Source organism: Leuresthes tenuis, unplaced genomic scaffold (assembly GCF_036924035.1).
Source record: "Leuresthes tenuis unplaced genomic scaffold, fLeuTen1.0.hap1 SCAF_24, whole genome shotgun sequence".
NCBI lineage: Eukaryota > Metazoa > Chordata > Actinopteri > Atheriniformes > Atherinopsidae > Leuresthes > Leuresthes tenuis.
The window spans coordinates 13,035,396-13,053,696 of NW_027325378.1; the positions used below are offsets into that span (position 1 = coordinate 13,035,396).

The 18,301-nt window shown below is 40.7% G+C and overlaps 1 protein-coding gene across 1 annotated transcript in view; it reads right to left on the reverse strand.

The window, feature by feature from the left end:
• The window catches only part of eya1 (EYA transcriptional coactivator and phosphatase 1), a 59,509-nt gene extending 48,493 nt beyond the window's left edge, over positions 1-11,016 (reverse strand). Inside the window, exon 1 of the mRNA XM_072378461.1 lies at positions 10,767-11,016. The gene's annotated coding sequence lies outside the window, so the exon portion shown is untranslated. The remainder of the gene's footprint in view (positions 1-10,766) is intronic.
• Between the last annotated feature and the right edge of the window lie 7,285 nt (positions 11,017-18,301).

The window sequence follows — 18,301 nt, forward strand, 5'->3', positions numbered from 1 at the left end:
AAATCAACTGATACCAATCCCTAACAATACTCCTTTGTCGTTCAGATAGCTTCAAGATGAATATTACCATACTGTGTGAGCCAAACATGCCAAAATATTGACACAGTTTCTACGAGCAGATATTTTCCCTTCCAGAGAAGTTGCTACTTAAACATTCAAAGAAAATCAAAAATAGCCTGTACTGTTTGTATAGAGCACTGAAAACAGATAGAAATGACAACTTAGTAGGAATTCAATTTCACAGGATAAGTTGTGTTTGCAGGAGACGGTCAACTGTATCCTAATACAAACACAGGGCTTTGCATTTGCCTGGCTTGAGGACAAGGCTCTTGTGTGTTCCTACCAGGTAGTACTTCACTTATCTGAGCATTGTTCTCAGTTTATCCCTGTTGAATCGCATGGCTTTGCCAAGTTTTAGTTAAAACCTTCGCCAAATTAGCACAGACTTTACAGGTGTCCTAAAGTAAAAAGGAATCTCTAGTGTTACCAAAGAGTCACATGCAGCACTTTGAAAGGACATGCACTCCACCATCACTTTACTATGCTGTAAGCATTAATTGTCTGCCAACAATCTAACTCTAAGCTACAAATATCATTTGCCTGGGCTGTTTGTTGGACACGTCTGTATGGATGTAAGTGACACCGTGTCTATATGGTAGTGAAGTTTGAGTGTTTTTTGAGGGTCACACATGGGGCAGCAGCCAGACTGCAGCTGTGGGGTATTTCCACTGTCCATAAGAACCTACGTATTAATGGGCTTATAGAAATTCAAAATCAAGGCTCAGATCTTTCCAGCCACATGGTAGAAGACATCCTATATCCTCCTTGGTTTGAGAGAGAAAAGTGTTGTTAACCACTGAACCACAACTGAAGACAGAAAATAAGGCAAAATTAAAATCCTAATGATCAAAATTCATACTTTATGATAGCCGATAATATCTGAATTAAACACCTTACATATCTTTTTTTTTTTTTTTTTTTTTAGATTTTCAGATTTTCAAGGTGATTTAATGGTATTTATGATTTGGAAAGTGTAAGATTCGATACATCCAAATATCTAATCTGCCCTGGTGTTCCTCAAGGAGTGAAGTAATGGATTACAGTAATTGAAAGTCCATACTGTGACAGAAATAACTGTTCTCACACAAGGGCCAGACCCACTGGTGCCTTTTGCTGTCTGTTGGCAAGAACTAAATATATTTTCTGCATTCTGAATGGCATTCCTCTCTAACGCATATGTGCCAGTAGTTAACAGTGTGTGAGAATAAATAGCTTTCTCAGCCGAAGCCTTGAGACATGTCAAAGATGCGCACACATGTGCGTAGTTTGTTTTTGGGAAACGTTCACATATTCCAGCAAGTTAAAAGCCGCATTTCGTGTCGCCGTCTTAGATTCTATTTTTTTTTATTTTGATCTATTTCTATCAATAACAAGTCAGACACTCGCACATATACCTATTGTGAGAGTAATAACCCTTCTGGCAGAGTAACGGACCCTAATTTTTAAGGATCATAACAGCAAGCCAGAATTATGTCACTCTGGCCACCTGTTCCCTGAAAAACGTCACTGGCTTTAAGTAGTTCCGGCAGGCATCCAAAATGTGAACTTCTGAACCAGAGTGCCTTCTTTCTCATTTGTGTAGAAGCAGGAGGCAGCGGTGTGTAGCAACAGGCACTCTAATTTCGTGGTGGCAGAGGACAGGTTTACATAAGTGATGTGCTGTTCTGTGGCTGTCACTCAAGCTGCGTCTGATTGGCGGACAAATTCACGAGGCTGACGCTTTTAAGTCACCGTACGGCTAATGAGAAATTAAACGCCGGCGGCAGAAATGCGGGATATTTTTCAGAAGCCAGCAAGAGCTTCAAACTTGTTCATAATTGTTTCTATAGAGATAATAATCTAATTAGAACCTTGTTTTGTCAAGCAATCCGTGCTCAAATGACAGGTGAATTCAATATCACTGATGATTTTGCGGTTAGAAGAGAAAAGGGATTTTTTTACAAAGCTTACGAGCTCCCAAACGTGACGTCACGGCAAAGTTGCATTGCAGGTGTAACATAGACGTATCTGATATTTCCTTTAGAGTGGGTTTCCAAAATAGCTGTGCAAGCATTTGTGGACCACACACAGCTGTTACTGGTGTGGTTCTGCTCACATCACTGGAGTTTATGCCAATTAGATGCTTTGACTATTTGCAGGGTGTCTGTCATAAATGAAAATAGACCACAGACTCGCAAGACTGTGGTTGGTGTGATTATGAGGGTGTAAATATAGAAGCTTAAAAGAGTTTGTTTTTTTTCCAACTTTGTGGCTAATTTGTGATGTGGAATTACAAAACCAATTTCAAGAAAAGTTGGTGAGGTTTCCTCGATGTGACAATTAACGAAGTGTGCAATTTGCTTGGAAGTGATTTTCAGTGTCTTCATTGTCAAACTCTGTTGGATTTAGAACTATGAAGAATACACCTATGGATGTTTTGGGAATGAGGATAGTAATTGTTTCAAAAGAAGAATATACGTCCTCTCTTGCTGTATACTTTAATGTTGTTGCCTGATACTCCTCCTCCTGATGCGCTGCACATGTTCATCAGGAGACAGATGTGGACACATACACCGTGTCTATGAAGCCATGTTCCTCCAGGTGTGGTGTGGACAACCCGCGGCTCTTTAGCCCCTCCTCGATGGCTCTCTGTCGCTTTGAACAAAGATTACGCGGTTATTCTTTTCATAAAGAACGCTTTTGAATTTCTTTGGAAATTAAAAGAAAAAATATTTTCATATTTCATATCCTGTGTTGGGCGCACTTATGAACGCTTTTCCCTGCAGGTGGCAAGTGAGCAATTCTGATTCCACCTCCCATCGTGGATAAATCCAAGAAAAGAAAAGCGTTGGAGGAAAATTGAATGTATGATTCTGTCTGGATAAATGTAATAATGAACAATAAACGCGTCGGGGTATCTAAGTTCAAAAGCCCGTGAACTCACCTGTCATAAGGCCACTCTCACTCAAGAGCACCGATGAAGCGATAATGAAAACAGACAAACTTCTGTTTGATGCAAGAACTGCCTTTTCTGACATCCACTTATCAAAATAATGAAAAAGTGTACATTTGGAGTCTTCTCCATATCTGGATCGACATACTGCAAGCAGGTTTTTTCTCAAGCATGAACTACATAAAACCCAAGTATCACTCCCTCCAAGCAGATGACAGCCTGCAGTTTTACAGCCGCGACACAGAGAGACTCTCCGGTTAGGTTCAGCAACAAAAAGCACATTAAACAGGAGAGAATACTTTGATTTACTCAGCTATTGTTTTTAAAAAATAATTCATTTTAGACCCTGAGCTGAAATGGTTATATTTTGTGTGCAGGTGCCATGGTTACGTGGCTGAGAAAAAAAACAAAAAAACAGATCTATGTTTAATTCATTTCTGCACATGAAAGTCAATTTTTTTTCCTCTTTGTAAGAGTTGAAAGCTTTTTGTCCGTTAGAATAAAAATTCAACAGTTTTCTCTATTATATTACTATAATTTCATAAAATGCATCAAAACAATATCTTTTTGTTCATAGAGTGTAACTACACATAAAATTCTATAAACTGTGTTATCTTTACTCTAAGGGCCAATAGGTTTTGTGGCTCCAGATTAGGTTTATCTGGTGAGAGAGGGGGCAAATATGGTTCTTTTGAAGATAAAGGTGTTGTGCAGAATGAGGTCTCACACTGTAACGCTGAATGAAGTAACTACTTAACGCCTGGGAAAAGTTGTTTCCTCCGTGGTGACATATATCTTTCAAAAATTCCATGCCATCGACACTGATGCACCTCAATATCGTCACAGATGCTGGATTTTGCACCTTTAGAACCCTGCTTTTTTGCCAAAATCTGCCGAGGCTTAGACTCACTTCACCACAGAGCACGTGGCCGCTGTCTTGGTGTCCAGTTGAGATGAGCTTGAGCCCAGAGAACTCAGTGATGTTCTTGCAGAGTTGATATACGTCTCCCTCGTTGCATAGTTCAGTTTCAGGTTACAGTTCTGGTACAGTGGTGAACTGTGTTGAGTGAAAATGGATTTCAATGGTACTCTTGAGCCCATCTGACTATTTTGATCACGGTGGGATGAAGGTTTATCACGGGCTGCCGCCTGAGGTCTTGAAGGTCACGTCCATCCAACTGTGGCGTCCCACCTTGATCTTCAGGAACTGATAATATTCCAGACTCTTTAGATGTTAAAAGACCTACTAACTTTCCAATGTTTAATGATTCTTTGACAGAGTTTTGTATAAATTGGTGTGCCATGACCTGTCCTAGCTTGGGAAGACGAGGCCTATGGTGGACGCTCCTTTTATACCCAATCCTGACACCCTCACCTGTCATCAATTACACTGGTGGCCGTAGAATCTTCAGGAGTTCTGTCAGCTTATTCTACATTATTTTTTTTAAATTCTTTATCACTCTCACAACGTTTTCTTGAGCGTGTTGCAAGCATTAAACTTGTTTTTATGCAGTGAATACGATGGGAATACAAAGTCCATCAATGAGGACGGGGAAAATTATTTCCTTAGTTCCTATTAAATGAAGGTTCAATCAGATAATCAAGATATAGATTAAAGCTTCTGTTCCAATTTTGAAAACTTCCCAACAATTTCATGAATGGGGTCAAAAAAAAGTTGGTATATGTTGCAATGAGACAAAAACATACACTTATCTGAAGCACTGGGGGGGGAACAGCCCAGCAGTTATCCATCAGGAGGAGCAGGGTAAGCACCACACTGCGGTGGCCTTGATGAACTCACCCCTCACCAAGGCCAGTGTGCTGACAATAAGAATCAAGGCAGACAGCGTTGTTCTAGGGGGGCATCGCAGCCGATCTGTACTAAACGTTGACAAGCCACAGAAACAGAGCATATTGCTACTCTCCACCCTGTAATCTGCATAAAAAACTACAGTGTGTGACGTGTGGATAGGCAAGACAGAGACAGGCGGGCAGAAGAGGGCACTATTCTTCATCACTGTCCCACAAAGTACAGCATAAATGATTCCATCTATCTAATGATCCTCACAACTCTCCAAGAAAGCACCATTAATTGGGTATAATGCTCGATTTGAAAAAGATATACCATGATCTATTAACAAAACTTGTATCCTCCAGTTATCAAATGACAGAGTCACAATTTAGGATGACCCAAACGCATTATTCATGCAGTGCAAGCCTAATCTATTGAAGAATGACCATGTTCATCCCCAATAATGTGCTTTTCTTATCAAGGCAGCCACTGTCCGTCCTGCAACAGTAAAGAGAAGTAGCCACATAGCCCGCTCCGTTGCTCCATGTGTTGAGGTGTCTATTACGTGCGAAACAAGCTATTTTTCCTTCAGCCTTGCCTTTTTGACTCCGGTGACATAATGCTGGAGAGAGTCGCTGCCGCATGGGGAACTTTCTCCGCTCTTACTTTTATACACCTATTTAAGAACAGCAGCCTTTCACACCAAGTTCAGCAGGAAGAGGCAGTAAAAAACGAAATGGGCAAGACCTACAGTATTTCATAATTAATAGGTAGCAGCGAGAGTAGAGCGGCGCACGCTGACGTAAAAAGATCAACAACGTATGAAGGGGATCATTCATTCTCCTGAAAATTACAGACGAAAAAAAAGAAAAGAATAATAAAATATCGCCGTACGCGATACGTTTCGCAAAAACAAAATCAAAACAACTTTGAAATATGTCAAGCTTTTTATAATCTTTGATTGCTCTGCTTTATTTGGAAGCCCTACAGGGCTGCCACTCTTGCCTATGCGATCACATTTTTTTTACTAAGGTGGTCCCCAGCTTATACCAGGTCGCCACCTGCAAGCAGTACTGTAAATTACTCGGTGGGCCTAATTGCCCATGTCCGCTGTGTTACTATAAACTACTAGTGCTGTGCTAACTCTATTGTCAGGTACTTAATCAAGGACACCAGATTTATTTCCCACCACGAGCTCTGGGGACAACCTCAAGCAGGCCTGAGTAATTGGATCTTTTTTTTTTTTTGCGTCTAAAATTAACCTCCTATTCTTAGCGAGAACTGGGGTTTGGAAATGATAACAATAATGATATCAACCAAAACCATATGAGGGCCTTGCCTTCCATCGTGGGAGTTGCATAAAGCACAATGGACCCAGATGTTGCTCAGAGTGACCTTACCTGGGGGGGTGCGGCGCTATTATGCCAGTCAAACTCCGTAATATTTTAAATTCGCTGCTCGAAAGCAGACCAGAGAAACTCATTCGTCCGGTTTCTTACCTCACACGAACGCAGCGGTCGCAGCAGGCGCTAAGGTTGAACTCAGTCCCTCCTGCGTGCACCTGAGGCAGGAAACGACAAGAGAAAACTGTGTTAACTGCAAATACATTTTCGATCATTTGGAAGAGAAATTTTAACTGGCTACCGAACAAAATGGCAGGTTTTACTGCGACTGATTGTATTTCATTTAAATGATTTAATAAGGACGATAGAGACCATCTGAGACTGCCTTCTTGTCTCTGTCGTATTTAGTTCAAGGCAAGGAGCGGAGAAAAGACGAGCACGAGAAGATTGATAGAATACTGCATGCGTTCGCACTGAACTGGGTCATTTCCATGCTGATAAATTGATTCAATTTCACAAAGTTTGGACACTTGAAAACATTTTCAAACTAAATTCAGAAACCACCTTGTGAAGAATTAAATGTGAACAATGACAGTGATGTGATGAATCAAATTTGAATACGTTCTCATATCTGCTTCGTTCATGCGGTGACTGTATGTGGTACTTTGCTGAGAAAAAAAAAGAAGAAGCTGAGAGCAGAGCGAGCACCGAGCATGCAGAGGGGATGTGGTCTGTGTCGGGATGTCAGAAGCATAATGGGCAGCTGAGTCATAGGTTATAAAAAGCTGTCATTAGGGATTTCTGTCCTCAGCAGCTCATCACACAGGACCTGTGAATTATTTATTACACTGGAAACTCAAGTGGCCCGTTACTCAAGACCGCCTGGTTTCCTGCACTTTGCTTTCCTTGGGCCTGTTTAATAAAAGCATACCATCTAGTTGTTGTAATTGAAGCCTTTAAGAGGATCCAGCGTATAAATAGGTTTTATTTTCTTAATGATACGACTGTGGTGATTTTTTGGAGTGGATGAAACAAATTATACACTAACAGGGAATGCGCCCTAATGAGAGCATTTATACAATGTACAATTATAAGTGTTTGGATTACTGGGAAGGGCCTTGTATTTGCTTTGCACTCAGTCCAAATGGCCATCTCATTAGCACTCAGCATTTATTAATGATGATGATTTTTTTTTTTTTGTTGTTACATAACCCTTCGAACAATTCTAACAGGGATTATTGGTAACTACAGTCGAAATTTTAGCCCAAACGGTGGCGTTTCAAGTCCTGCTGAGTGTCCTTTAGAGTAGATTGCAGTGTCAAACTTATCAAGCAGTTAAGCGTTATATTCCATCACCTACACATTGCACAAATCACCTAAAAAGGAAACATCTACTCCCCTGAATCAGTCTCACTTAACTTTCCCCTCTTGGTTTCTGATAGCAAAGTCAATGCAAATCAGCTGAGGCATTTTTCCTCACTTTGTTTTGTTCTCAGTATATGAAAATGGTTAAAAATCCCATGGGTCAGTGAAAATGATCCCTCCACTCCAGTCGCCTGCTCTAAGTCAGCCAAAACATTCCAGACTTCAAAAGACGGATTTGCCTACCAGGGCCATTTCAGTGTCCCAACCTCCATGGCCCAGGAGGACTTGGTTATTTGGATAAATTAATTTCTGGAGTCTGCCTGAGTTGCAAAAACAACCTCCTGCCTGACAGCAAATTAGTCTCACTGAAAAAAAAACTAGAAAATATATCAGGTTAAAGAAAACACCACCGTCTCTGTCAGACAAAACTGATTTTGTGTTTAACAGCTCCTCTACTTTGTTTATGATTCTAAACATTACTGAAAATTTTAATCTCATCATGCAAGATACCACAGAATACATCTGTAAACCCTGTCTGCTGGCAGATGAAGAGTTTCAATAGGAAACATCAGCGCACAGGCAGTAAAACCAACAGGCTGTGTACAGTACACAGCTGGCAGGCTGTATACCATAAAACAGGCCGATGTAAAAGTTTAACAACTGTCAGTGGTATTGAAAAAAGGACATAAAACTGAAATCACTTGAAGACTCAAACATTTGTGAAGGAGAAAAAATATAAACCTGAGAACACAGACTGTGAAAATGGGGAGGAAAATGGTTACGGAGGGAAAATTATGCAAACAGATGAAGACAATCCAGAATTAATGGTCCGCAACATTTTCAGGCACTCAAAGAGCTGTCCAAGGACACCATGGGGGAGACTGCGTGGCCCCAGTAATTGGAGGAGCATGTAACTTCAAAAGTCAAGAGAACAGACTGAAGAACTCTCCTCTGAAGTTAAGTCTTAAAGAAAACGTGAAGCACATGTAGATTACAGTAGGGAATATAGTACATGTGTGAGTGAAAATTGCTCTATTCATTGCTGAAGACATGATACACGGCAGTATTCCTGCTGTGAAGCCGCACTTTGGAAGCTGACACAGCTCTGAACACCAATCTCCCGAGTTACTGCTTTTCTACCTCGTGTCAATTGCCTACTACACGTTATACGCCAAAAAGAAAACGGGGTCAAAACAAAACAGGATGTTTCACAATGTCGATAAAGGTGTCCATAAAACATAGCTTTCAGACGTTAGATGTTAGATCCTCCCATTAAGACTACACAGCTATGAAATGTTTCGACCACATGAAATGACAAATACATCACGCGCAGTGATGGATTTTGTTCCCATCTCTGCAAGGGTAATCCAAGGGAGGTAACATTAAACCACAGTATGCATGGACAATATTTAGTTGTACTACAGTAGCAGGACTGAAACGATTAGTCATGAAACACAAAATTGAAATTCACATATTTTTCTGTCTTTTTGTTTGTCAGATCGTAAAACTCCACAGAAGCTGACTGAGAAGCAGCCCATTTAGACTATGTATCAACGAGCAGTTACAGAGAGCATTCTCAGACTGCCGCTCTGCTCTAACAAAATCCTGTTTTTTTTTGTTTTTTCATAACTGCAGCAGCATCAAACAAAGCTGCTGTTAAAGTTGTAGAATGAACCCGCCATCGCGATGGTTCTGATCAGCGATAAATCTCAAGCAAAACTCCCAGTCGTTGCCAGGTTTCTACACAGTATCAGCAAACCTTCATTATTTTCTTCATTCGTAGAAATTAAAATACACGTTCGACCAATAACGCACGAGCAAGACCAAGTGAGGAAATAGGTCTGAAGACAAAGTCTCTCCTTGACTGTGCAATGCTGCGTTCTGAACACTAAAGCCTAAAATACAGATAAATAAATGCATTGAGTCACATAAAGACGGAGACAAGCTGATACAGACCGACAAGCATCATGAGTACAATCTGTTCTACTTTTTCCTCTTGTACCTGCAGCTCCACATGGTTTGTGTAAACCTACAGCCAGGCACTTCTGGCTTGGCCTCCAGTCAGGTGAGCCAATACTCAGTAGTAAACCTCATCATAACATTACACCAGGTGTGTAAATTTGACAGCCTCTTGATTTGACGTTTAGACACTGAAGGGCTACTCATATTTGACAACTCTGTTGTGAAAGATGAAGAAAAACACTGAATCAGGGAACTAGCATTTTTACAGTTAGATGCTTGTTCGGTGCTGTGGGACTAGCAGAGGGCCTGCCTCTGCAAAGACTGTAATCATGATGGCATAACTTTGACATAACCTACACTTCTGTCTTGATGATGTGCCTTGGCGATATATCATGAAAATGACTCCAAGCCAGGAGAAAATGAAGACAAACTGTATCATGATGGAATGGGAAAAGCAGAGGGGAACACAATCTTTCCAAGGTCCTTTGGTCTGAGGGAAGAACACCATGCATGCTTGAGTCAATCCAACATACACCAAGCGAGGAGAAAATGTCCATTTTTAACCTGTTATCCATCACTGTCAAATGCGGTGAATGGTAAAAAAAAAAAAAAGGAAATAATCAAACAAAAATGACTGCAGTCTGGGGCAGAATAAATGAGGGTAAAACCAACAACTGTTGTTAACTTAAGGCAAATGATATTTTGACAAATGTACCTTAGGCAGCTTGTACTATCTGCACCTTTTTTTTCCTGAGAGTGAAAGTACATTATTTACGCAATGCATGTTATTGAAATGAGTCGCAGATGTCATAAAATGAGGCAGAACGTAAGACTGCCTTTTAAACCTTTTTTTCACAGCTTTTGCTTATGTTTGAGACCCATATCAGTTGCTGTGAGGCCACTGCAGGAAAGATGCATAATGCAAGAGAGAAAAATTCCTACCATCATTAAAAAAAAAGCTTTAATAGATAAAAAAAAACTCATTAAGTTAATTTTTCAAAAATGCATTATAATATATACATATACATTGTTACTGAAAGAGCTAAAAACGAGTGACAGCTGAATGAAAAGCCTTCATTTAGGGAGCTTTACTTATGACTTCTCACAGATCCTTCCGCGGCTTACACTAGCTATGTGGTGAAGCTGTCTTACTCAAAGTAACCGCGCTGTCTCCGCCCATGTTGGAAACAGCTTTATAACGCTGTCAATTAACCACACAAATCAAGCAAATACGTAAAGACTTCCAACTGGTAAGGAAGCGCCAGCAAGTCAAAGACAAATAGCTAAATAAGTGCTCGCAAAAAGTCCCTACCTTATAACACGTATCACCGCTGTCACAACATGCAACAAGTCTCTCTGTCCATAAACATGAATGTCACGGTCTTCTGACTCGACTGCGTTCCTTCCCGTTGGCTGTAGAGCGTGTGTGTGAGACACCGACGTGCAGGGGCGAAAAAAAAAATCGACCTAAAAAGCTTGTCATTACTGAATCAAAAAGTTCTCATGGCAGCGGAGTCGGAGGGTTACACTGAATTGACAAGATATCCGCATGCGTGTGTGGGCGCGCGCTGGCAACCGGTATCAAATGTAGCAGGCACGAGGAAAATTGTACTTCACGTATACTGTTAAGGTTCACTTTTATCGTCAACGGGTGGTTATTTTTTCTTATTTGCGCGTATAACTTTATCATAATTTAATATTCACATGAGTAAGTTTAGCCAAAACTGCCACCTGTTTTGTGTTTCAGTATTTAGTCACAGAAGTTCTGCTTTTATTCTACTCTATGCGTATTTTAAAAAGCCCAAGTATAAATGAGCTTTGCAGTGTGACATATTATGATGTTCTTACAATAAATTGCAGGGCACGTCCTCCCTTCCCTCTGGATATGATTTAGAACGCCACCTATGGGTATTTCCAGCCATCATCATTTTTAAATGATTAAATGAGGACGTCGTTTTTAGCTTTTCTTTCTTTCTTTTTTTCCCCAGCAAAAGAAATCTCAAAATATCTCGTGTCGGACGCTGAAAAAGTAATGGCTCGAAATCCAGTTATAAAACAGTTAAAGAATTGAGAAAGACCACTAAGTTCCTGCCAATAATTTTAATCAAATTGTAGAAATATGCACCAGAAGAAATCTACCACACGGGCTGGGTGCGAATTTAAAAAGCTTAATAAGGCATAAAAAATAATTGCTTCACATGAAGAGGGCACACGTTGAAAAATGCTCTCTATAAATCAGTGCAGAAGTTTCAGACAAAACATCATCTTCCTAAAGATTCAAACGTGTTGTTCAACATAAAAAAGACTGAATGAGCGTCTTTGCTCTTTTTGCTTGCTAAGATTCTTTGCTTTTTGAACTTATACTGAAGCTGTGCATTAAAGGTAAAAACAACTCCTCTGTGAAGACAGCTGCTTTTGTGGTCTAGAGTTAGTTGTACGAAAGCATCATTCATATTTGCTCGAATGGCCTCCATATTGTGGCCTCCATATTCAAACTAATTGGTCAAGATGACTGGATGGACAGCTTTTAACAGTCTTCAACACAACATCACAAGACAATTCTGATGATTTGTTGCATCAATTCACAGCTCCCATAATCTCATTTGGGGTTGAAAATGCACTCATCCAAAGGTTCCAGGCCGAGCCTTCATTTCAGTACAGCGGCCAGCACACCTTCAGATAAAGGGATGCAAGTGGATGGAGAGTGCCACATATCCTTGAGAGCATTTTTTAATTTCTTGGTGCTCCATCTGTTGAAATGATAAAGTGCAGCCATAATGCAGTGCAACGAGATTAAATTAATCAGGTTTGTCCATTATACCGCCACAGGCTCTTCACAGATGATTGCAATTTTCTCTGTCAGGCCCATTATTGTAAGATCTGTTTAGTGGGTTGATCCAATTAAAATGGACTTAATGTAAATTTAACAATACAAATAACACTTCTGTCTGTGTATGTTTAAAAGGGGTGCGGCTTGAGGGTCCTGAAGTGCAACGGTAAACACCCACTGTAACCATTTTTAACTTCAAACAAACCAGGGTGCTATTTGATTAGTGTGGACTCTGTGATCAATAACCATGTTTCATGTTTTCATGTTCTCTGTGATGTCAAAGGATCCGGTTGCACAGACCACCCTTGTCTGGACATCAGCTGTGAGGAACACAACACCTTCCACAAGCGTATCATAATGCCCATAGATCATTTGAACCTGCAGAGAGGGGAGTTTAATGGAGTCGCTCTGATGAAAGCGTATAAAGTGCACGCCTCTGAATCTCAAGCCTCAGTACAGTAGGTGAGGCAGACTTCAGAGAATTTTATTAATTTTTCCTGGAACTGATCTAATATCTTCCTGATTGGTTGCTTCCTCCTCCTGGATCAGGTCACTGCCACGGGACAAAGCCTACAGGATGTGTGCTTAACACGAGGAGATCTCAGCCTAGCGCCACAAAGCTCCCACCACCACTTAAACGTGGGAATGGCGGAACTGTCACGCCAAAAATGTCAGATGCTTTTTATTCTCAGCACCTCTATAATTTTTGATTCATGACACGCAGTAAAATATAACAATGCACCGATGCTTTGTCTTCATGGGGATATTCTTCCACTCGGTTTAGGACCGTAGTTTTATGCTGGTACCTCTTCTGTGGGACACATTTTTCATGAATCTATCTGGAACCTCACGTAAACCACATCTGTTTCAAGTGATTTCCTGGATTTGAGATGGCCGAGCTTAAGGTTATTGTGACTAAATGAAGAATTACCATAACCAATCAGACAATGCCCTTTATTACATTAAATGCAGCATTACATTTTGAGGTCAGGTGTTTCATATTAGTCTCCTATCACATTTCAAGCTAAGTGAAATAATCTACACCTGAAGAAAAGTACTGAACATATTTTCTTGATAGAGGAAAAGGGCAGAGAAATTCAAAGATTAATTTTTTTCTCTCCCTGTCCTCTTTTTGTATGCGCACCGTGAAATTTGTAATAGCTGGAGTGCCAGCCAGGTAACCTGAGGAGCTATGCACCAGTGTGTTTGTTGGAGGCACCTTTCACATGAGTTGCATTCCAGTGGTCCTGGCAGGCCAACAACAAGTCAATCAATCATTTTCTCTGCACCAGTAATTTAGGAGGTGTCACACTATCTCTTCTGTTGGTCACAGGACAGCAAAGAGAGGCACAGAAAGAAGAGAGACAACTAAATGATTTTTCACCGTCAAAACCGATGTGGATGCTTTGCAAAAATCTGATTATTAAGCATTTAATGCAATTTGTGCAGGGGCGGAGCTGAGGGATGGCGAGGGGTGGCCATGGCCACCTGTCTACCTCCATGGCCACCCCACACAACCAATAGTGAAATACCACACAGGGCTACTAATGTGCTCATGGAACTGTAATTGCATCCATCAATTCCTATTTTATCAATCACTCAATCAGTCAGACTGTATTTGTATAGAACTCTTTATACAAATTGGATGTGGCACAAAAAGAAAAAAAAGAATCATTAAAAACAACCCCTACTCTACCTTACCCTAGTTTGAATTACACTGCCATGCCCAAAGCCTCAAATGATTGTGTTCTGAATTAGAAAAAAAAAATGAAAGTGATATGTATCATATGAGATGAAAATTAATTTAAATGACTAGATTAAAAAACAATAAATATACACACATATAGGTAAACCCAACAAAAAATAATTCATGAATGGACAGCTCTATGACTTGAAATGAGCCGAGCAGGGTATACTTTTAAATTCTTGAGACTTTTGTCACTAATTCAGAAGCTCAACATTCAAAACTGCTCCCGACCTCAGTCGATCAATCAAGGGTAACATAAACAAGGTGCGCTTCCATGTGGGAGCCATGCCTGTATATGTAAAAAAGACTGACCAAGAAATTAACTTTATAACCTAGAGCCATGCACCACGCAGGACAATAAATGACACATCGGTTTCTTTGCCTTCCCAAGGAGAGTAATGGTCTCAGCACGACCTCCCCTATAAAATTTCAGCCGCTAAGCTTGTTTAAATTACGGGTTGATTCAAGCAGAATTCAGGAAAATAACCATTTTTTATGCGTTAAAATCCAGTTATATGGTCGGGGAACAATGTCTACCACCTAGTTTGTGCACGAAAGACACGACTTTCATTCAAGGTCAAATCACTAATTGAGATTCTATACATTTTCAATTCTGGATTCATAATAAAATGATGTTTCTGCACAGGTCTTCGCTCACAAATTACACCATAAAAAGACGCTTTTTAAACGGCCCCCAGTCACTATTCCAAAAATAACAATTAATTGCCATTGGTGGGCATTCATATGCTTGTCTTGCTAGACATCCAAATCCAGAAGCATAAGTAACAACCAAATTACTTTGATTCATTGCTCTGGTTTGTGATATGGCCTCGAGGTATGGACTCTCCTGTTGCCAAATACAATACGGCCGCTACTCTGTAGAATGCTGAAAAATGCACTTCAATATGTCCTCCATCAGCAGTTATGGTTGAGAAAAAGTATGACCGGTGTTTGAAAGCGGGGTTCTAAATAATGAGATATCCATTCCAAATAAAAAAAGAAAAGAAAAAAGTTTTATACAAACATACAAGCACTGGTATCAAATGCCAAAATCTTAAACAATAACAGCTCACAAAGAGTCAGTCCAGTGGGATAACATATAGTATGGGATATTTGTAGCCAGGAGAAGCCCTCCAAAACTGCTCAGGACAGTTCAGCAGTCGAGTGTTTTTTTAATATGACATGAGGAAAAGTGCCCCTTTCACAATGTCATTTGTTTATGGGACACCCCTTTTTTCCAGCTTCTAAACTTTGCCTAAGTTGGCAATTGTCTCCCTTTTTATCATCATGAGCTCTTTTCACTATTGCAGGGAGATATGTTACCTTTTTAAATGATCAACATAGCAGAGTCTTCTTACCTTCTGGAAACCTCTTTTGGAAGAAATAATGTGTTTGAAGGTTAAAAATGTCATAAGGAATACCAGAGAGGGGTTACCTTATTGACTCTCCTTGGATATAATAAGATTCCACTGATGTGCCATCCGCAACCAACTTCCTAAATCTCACTCCTTTCCTTTAAACCAACACCATTACCTTACAGGTTTGCCTTACATGTGTGTGGTTTTAATGCAATAACTGGTAGATTTTCAGGAATAGGGTTCTTACTGATAAAAACATTATACATATCACAAATTACAGCCGGTATGCTGAGTATTTGCTTTAAAAGCATTTATGTGCATATTGTCATTTACAGCAACGAGCATGGCATTTCTGCAGAAGGTTGTATTTCATGAGGATGTTATAATTTTCTTGTTAGTGGGAAAAGATTTGCACAGCATCGGCGCTGCCTTCTTTTTTTTAAACGAAGATAGAAAGAGCTTTGCAATGAAAATGGTCCACACCCTGTGTGATGGAACTGACCTAATCATAGCACATGTAGCTTCACAAGGACTTGGATGCACTGAAAAGATCTCTAACACAAAGTGAGCAGCGTGATAGGTTAAAATGTGCCTCAGAGCAACAGGTCAGCAATAGGTGTGGTTGGGCCCCGCAGACGGACGCTGATCATGTGGATTAAACTGCATTTAGCCACACTTGTCTCGTGGGATTTTCTTTGGCTACGTGCGAGCAGATGCTGAGCCAAAGCCCAGCTTAGTATTTTGACAGCGGAGCCAGAAAAAACAAAAGTGTTTTGCTTTTCCGTTGAAAAAAAGAAAGAAGAGAGAGAGCGAGAGAGAAAGAAAGGAAGATGTAGGGAAGAGAAACGGTAGTCCCTCAGCCACTGCCTTACTCAATCCATATGCGAGGCTTAGAGGCAGGAAATACCCACAATTCAATGTAATCAGGGCAGAGGCCGCCTACCCCATTGGAAAAGACCTGGTGGAACTGATTGGGCACCATTAGGGCAAGCAGGAGCTGAATATGCTGCTCTCTAAAATGTTATATTTGTTGTCAGTTATGTATGAGTGCCATCTGCACGCGTTTGTCTTAGTTCCGTGTGGCCCATCTCCAAGTCGCAAATGTTTGGCCACTACATGAGCACATTGTGTAAAATAGCCTTAGAACCTCACTGCTGCCTCAGTTCACTCTGAATCACAAAGGAGGATTTATATTTTGTTCGTTTGCACTACTTATTCACAAACTTTTTCTTCTTTCCCTGCAGCACCAACATTTAACCACAAGAAAGACTTCAACAGAGCAAATGATAATGTGCCTCCCTAAGAAGCCACCAGTTGTTTGACAAACTGGTGGGTTTGTTTCATCATGAGGGAGAGCTTCTGTCATGTTTCACCATAATAACACTTCCCCCAAACTTGCGTGATAGCTGTAACCTTGTGTCAGAACCAAAACGGGGTTTCCCGGTTTTACAAACAGATGCTGGCTGACTTGTTGTCTGTACAACTTGACATTTATGGAATTTGAGGAGTCTGCATGTTTACTGATAGCTGGCTTTGGTTTGTCCCTTTTGAGAAATAATTGGGGAGGCTGGAGGGAACAAGAGGAGCGACAGCTGATGTGGTTTGGTCAAAGGGAGTGAACATCTGCCTTTGATTTTATGTGTGGCCCAATAAAGAACCATGGCAGTGGTGCAAAATCTGCCTTTCTCTGAGTCTCTTGTTGGATCTGTTTCACTCACACTTTTCCTTACTCTTTTTATTCCCCCACACATGATTCAAAGAGCATCATCTCCACCCAGTGCTTTGTGATTGCTTGCTTCTTTTCTTTAATGTAAATGTCAGTACTTTGTGAGCCGCCAACGTTGGCCTATACCTTGTGAGCAGGGGAGAGCACTGGAGTAGTTAAATCCTTGATTTGTGCCTCTCAAAACTCTCACAAGTCCCCGGTGTCTCTCCGCCCCTGCTCTCCACCTCCCACACAATTCCCAGGTCAACAGAGCTCTCAATATGAGGCGCGTCTGGTCTACTGTGACAGCATATGGTTATCCACTCAGTGTCCAGAGACTCTCGTTCTTCATACATTAAGTGCTGGAATTATTCAATCAAAGCAGGTACTACACTGGAGAACCAAAGAACCTGTCTGGCTTTGAAAAGTTTTTAAAATATATAGGCGTATTATAGTATTATTTTGCTTATAAAAGGGTGAGTCTCAAATGTTACACTGATATGGTAAATTGGATTTAACAATTTCCGTCTCTGCCTCATTTTCTCTCCCACTTTATGCAATCAGAGTTGCCTCTTTATATACTTGCTACATCTGGCAAAAAAGGAGCTGCACTGTATGCGAGCAAAAGAGTAAACACACTAAATTAGACACTGATTACATCATATTTTGAACCGGGTACTGCGGTGGCATCACATGAAGTTTTATGAACACTGTCAGTTACCTTTTAAATTATACTCTCACCATGGAGATGGTGTTTACGTTAAGAAAACAAGTGCACGTTTCGCCTGTTTCGAGGCACAATTTCTTAAGTGCTCAGCAGCTCCGAGCAGATGTTTCAACTGTAAACATGAAGTGAAAATTAGAATGACGTCAACCCAGAAACGAAGCGAACGCCTGCAGCCAATTACCACCTCTGCTACTTTGCTTCTTTATTTATAATACTGAAAATGAACAGTTATCCTTATTTTACCCCATTGACATTAGAGCTGACTTACATAATATGTTCTCTGATTGGATGATAGGCAGATACAGCCCCTTTTGTGTTGCATGGCGACATTGTGGCAGGCATGATGGAGACGTGTGCTCGCAGTGATAGCATCTCTGAAAGGCAGCTCCCCTGGGTTAATGGGGGAGTTATCCTATTAGAGCCCCTCCTGCGCTCCACTCCTCCTCTTTCGCCAGGAGAGCACCCATCATTGTCCAGGCT